Source organism: Danio aesculapii, chromosome 1 (genome assembly GCF_903798145.1).
Source record: "Danio aesculapii chromosome 1, fDanAes4.1, whole genome shotgun sequence".
In the NCBI taxonomy this organism is placed as follows: domain Eukaryota; kingdom Metazoa; phylum Chordata; class Actinopteri; order Cypriniformes; family Danionidae; genus Danio; species Danio aesculapii.
This window is the reverse complement of record NC_079435.1, coordinates 5,872,637-5,877,923: the sequence shown is the minus strand read 5'-3', so window position 1 is coordinate 5,877,923 and position 5,287 is coordinate 5,872,637. Positions and strand designations below refer to the sequence as shown.

The window sequence follows — 5,287 nt, the reverse complement described above, 5'->3', positions numbered from 1 at the left end:
ATTCTCAAAAAATAAGAAACACACTGGGAAAATGATAATTCATGATAACTGTAACATGCTTGAAACATGCAGAAAATTAGCATAATGCTAAAACATGACAGAGGCGATATAATGTACAGACAGGATACAGCTGTGGATACTGCTTAATCAATATAGCATAATTTTTGTGACACTACAACAATATTTTTACATTACTGGGAGGGTTGTTAGGGTCGGGGTATAGACAATAAAATACAACTAATGGATAACTTAATAGCTAATATAAATAGTTCTTGTAATTTCTAACCTTAGCTGTATCCCTTCTAGCAACAACTAGCAAAAGCCTGCTAGCAACATAATATATTATGCTGCAAAAATGTTTTAATCAAGTTAATTAATGGACATTTTAAAAATAAATAAATGAATGTGACCAGTGTTGCCAGAATAGGCGGTTTCCCGCCCAATTGGGAGGTTTTTAATTTATTTTGCGGGTAAAAAAAATGACATAGGCGAGTAGTGAAAATTTGTGTGGTTTTGCAACGGCGTGCCCGCCAGCCCCGGTCTGCCCTTATAAACCTGTTTTGATCTCCCAAAGAAATGCCATAGCCCCCGTTCTTCGCATACTAATGCTTAGAACAGTGTAGAAATGCTTGTGATCTCCCTCCCCAACACGACATCATTCAGTCATTTACATTAGGGGATGTTTTCTTACAAGATCTTTACATTTTAAGACTTTTTATAAAAAAAAAAAACATGTTAGACACAGACTGTTTGCTATATGGTATGCAAAAACTTTGAAGCTCAATATCTCAAAATCATTCAGAACACAGATAGAACCTTATAATTCCAAGGTGACAATACGTGGAAAGTTGGTTTTTGGTGAATAAAAACTACATTTTACCCTAAATTTTATTTTATAAATGACTAAAATATTCATCATACTTCACTGTACATACTGATATATTTTTTTTACCTCAATTGACGTCCTTGAATAAAAGTCTTTCCTAAATATGCCTGAGGCATTTAGCACACAGCCATCACTGTCAGCCATCTTGGATTAATGATGTCATCAAGCAAAGAATAACTGGAATGCAAGAGAGTAGCCACTGTGACAATACTGCTGACAGTCTACTGACACTGCCCTCAAGTGGTTTGGAGAAAATTACCATGATTGATGAACCTTAAGTTATTTTAACTGTCCACAAATGTGGACACCATGCATAAAAGGATTAAACAGGTTGAAAATGAGGCATCAATGTCCTTGCTGTCAATGGCCAAAAAAACCTGTATTCTAAAATATTAATAATAATAATAATTCCTTACTTTTATATAGCGCATTTTAGGGGAATCTCGGCAGCTTTATTGCGCCAGACTGCACACCACATACACAGGTGAGACAAAGTGATAAAGGGAGGTTAGGAGGCCATGATGCACGGACGCCAGTGGGCAAATTTGGCCAGGATGCCTGGGATTTTTAATGACCACAGAGAGTCGGGACCTCGGTTTATAGTCTCATCCGATAGACGACGCACACTGAGCAATATAGAGTCCCCTTCACTATACTGGGGCGTTAAGACCCACACAGACCGCAGGTTGAGCACCCCCTGCTGGTCTCACTAACACCACTTCCAGCAGCAACCTAGCTTTCCCATGTGGTCTTCCATCCAGGTACTGACCGGGTGCAGCCCTGCTTAGCTTCAGTGGGCAACCATGTGAGTGTTGCCGAGAGCTAGCTGCTACTACAATGTCTTTAAAAAAGCTACAGGTAAATAGTAATAAATATATGAACATTTTAATACATTCTAAGAATTGCAAAGCCCATAACACATACAGCAAAACTCTAGCAACCAATAACTATGACAACCACTGTAACTGTGCCAAACATTGAGCTATTAAAATTAATATAAACCTAAAACCCCCACAATCGTTAAAATCTTCAATCTATAAGCTTATCACGCTACTCCAAACTTCCTCTTGGGCTGTTTTCTTTAATCTAACAAAAAGTTTGTCCAAAATTGAACAAAATGTCCACTTGACACCTGCAGATGACTGCGTATCTTGATTGTAGGAGAAGCACAGGTTACACAATCTTCATGGATGGCACAATCTGCAGTACGTGAGCGGTGTGACGAAAGAGTTTGGCTCACACTCCTCTTTAATGACTTTACTAATGCTGTGGCCCTGCACACAAATATCAGAATGAGTTTTAAAGCAGAAATGGGAAACATGCTCAGCCTATATGAGGAGTGTGCATGAGCGGCATTGTAATGCGTTTACAAATGTGTTTTTATTAACTCGTCTTTAAAAACATGAAGTGATTCTGAAGGAAATATTAGTGGTGTTTATTCATGCAGTTCAGTCCTAAAATCCTATAAGGGTTAGTTGGTAGTTCAATTCAATTCACCTCAATTTGTATAGCGCTTTTACAGTGTTGATTGTGTCAAAGCAGCTAGTTAAACGCTAGTTTTAATAAATAATAATAATTAACAATTCCTTACATTTCTACAGGGTAGGCAATTAATATGGATACACCTTAATAAAATGGGAATGGTTGGTGATATTAACGTCCTGTTTGAGGCACATTAGTATATGTGAGGGGGCAAACTTTTCAAGATGGGTGGTGACCATGGAGGCCATTTTGAAGTCGGAAGAGGGTCATGCGACACATCAAACTTATTAGGAATTTCACAAGTAAAACAATGGTGCGCTTGGATTTAAGTGGGGTTTATTCATAAACTAATTTCTAGAGGATCACGTGCTTATGATTTATCACAGCCGGTCTCATATTAAGCTAATCAGTATCATCCAATCATATGAGCCATAAGCTACTATAAATAACCACAGTTTTCAGTCCACTTTATCTTCGTTTGGAAGTCCTCCCCATTCTCCTCCTTCACTATAGATCGGGCAGCACGGAGGCCCAGTGGTTAGCACTGTTAGCCCCACAGCAAGAACACTGCCAGCCCTGGTCCAGCCAGGTCGGTAGGTGTTTCTGTGAGGAGTTTGTATATTCTCCCCGTGTCCGCATGGATTTTCCCCGGGTTCTCCGGTTTCCTCCCACCATCCAAATATATGCATCATGCATAACAATCAAGCATTTGTCTAGCCCCCTTTTTTCCTCACATGTTCCCTTAGCTACTGCAGACGGGGAGTTCTGAGATCCACCGAGCTCAGGCTCCCCTCTCGCTCTGCAAACGGGAGGAAGCCCCGGGCTCGAGGATCCCTTGAGCTCAGGGCTCTCTCCCGGGACAGCATGCCAAACAAACTTTTGATGAATCATCAGCTAAGTGTGAACTCTTGAATGTAACTTTATTCTTTCATGAGCCCCCTCACATATACTAATGTATACTATTGGCTGCTTTTTAAAAGGGAAAGAGCTACTCTATATGAGTAGACATAAGGTGCGTCCTAAATCGCATACTTATGCACTATTCTACGCCATTTTGTAGTATAAATAGTGCAAGTAGTGCATTCACACTGAAAACTTTACAAATAGTAAGTGCACTTTAATTACCCGGATGATGCACTCATTCAACCGGTAAAATGAAGTGTGGAATGATGGAAACTTTACGCACTCAACGACTGCAGTTTTGCTCACGTAGCAGTAGGGGTGCACATGTCGACTAACTTTATTTATTTTGGATTGTGAAAGCAAAATTCTCCTATGATTATAGCACCTCCCGGTGGTGAATGCGGTTATACTCATGGCAGGTATTATTTGGTACTTTGGTCATTTATTTCAGTAACTTGGCAATCGTCAAACGTCATCAGGGAAACGGTTTGATTTTCCGCTTAGTAAAAAAAAACATTAGTGTTCGATTTGGGACAACACTACATACATTTACTATGCTGTTGGGTGTGTAAGTGCATAAGTACATAATGCATAGTGTACCATTTGGGACGCAGCTACAGATTGAAATTTGTAACTGCTAGGCAGGTTGCTAGGCAGTTCATAAGATAAAATATGTGGCCACTGTTGCCAGATTACTTGCCTAATTACTATAACTTAACCTAATTAATCTAGTTAAGCCTACAAATTGCACTTTAATCTGAAAATTTAGCCTGAACTCACGAGAAAACGTAACTATTTCACGTTTTGTCAGTTTAGTGGCTAATTCGTAGGAATTCGAATGTTCAGTCATATGAAAATGTACGATTTTAAAAAGGAGGCGTGGCAGCCAACCCCACCCCTAAACCCAACTGTAAAGCTGCGGTCACACTGGGCTTTGTGTGTGCGAAATTCTGTCGTGCGGTGCTGCGAAAAGGGGCAGGATTAAACAAGATGATTAGACATTAAAAAAAGCAAGCGATTGCTCTATGTTTTAAATTTCTGTTCAGAGAGGTCCTGTTTTGATCCTCGATTGGTCTCACGCAGTCAAGTGATGCGGTTTCGCAGGTCAGAGTTCACCAAGCTTGAACTTTGCACCGCAGCGAACTGCGAAACTTAACGCATGACCCTGCGTTTCTGGTCTGACGCATTCGCGTGCGTATGAATGGAAGTCTATGGGAAGAAAAGCCCAGTGTGACCGCAGCTTAATTGGGGGATGAGCAAATCGTACTAAATTGTACGGAATTCTAATATCTAAAATATCTTTTCTATGTGTTGCAATTCTAGTATCTAAAATATCCAGTGAAATATTAAGAACTGCCATCATGGCAAAGGCAAAAGAAATTAGTTTTTAGAAACTAAGTTCAAAAATAGGTTACTTCATTAGAAATAATGGAGAAAAGAATTTAAATTTCGCAGGAGGCCGAATAATTGAGTCTGTAAATGTCCATTTCATCGTCTCCTCACCTCATTTTACTTTCATCCTCAAACTCTCTCATTTCCTCTCTTGTCTTTCATTTCCTCCCACCGCCATTTTCCTGCTCATTTGCTCTTTCTTTTCCTCTTCCTATAAAGCGGTCAATCAGTTTGCTTTTCTTCCTCTTTTCTCTGCGTTCTCATTAAAATGTAAATGGGTTTGATTGTAGTGTGCTAAACACCAACTGACCCGCACCCTTAATGATTTACATGAGAAAAGACGAGAAATCAGAGTCAACAAAGGTGAGAAACCAGAGATATTACTTTTTTTTTTTGAATGATTGTTCCCTCTCTTCTGTCATTATCATTTCCTTGTGGTGAAATTGTTCTTCCACTTCTTCTTCTTCTTTGTTCTCCGTGCACCTTGACATGCAAATCAAAGTCGGATTAGTTCCACTTCCTCTGTCGCAAAACAAACCGCAATTAAGCAGACTTCTAAGTGAATATTTCAGGCAGGTGTTTCACATTAATAGAAAAATCACAAATCGACACAATAAGGAATAT

At 39.5% G+C, this 5,287-nt stretch overlaps 1 long non-coding RNA gene across 1 annotated transcript in view; it reads right to left on the bottom strand.

Moving 5' to 3' along the window:
* LOC130232116 (uncharacterized) overlaps positions 1–1,107 on the bottom strand; it is a 5,849-nt gene extending 4,742 nt beyond the window's left edge. Inside the window, exon 1 of the long non-coding RNA XR_008838090.1 lies at positions 953–1,107. This is a non-coding gene — a long non-coding RNA (uncharacterized LOC130232116). The remainder of the gene's footprint in view (positions 1–952) is intronic.
* Between the last annotated feature and the right edge of the window lie 4,180 nt (positions 1,108–5,287).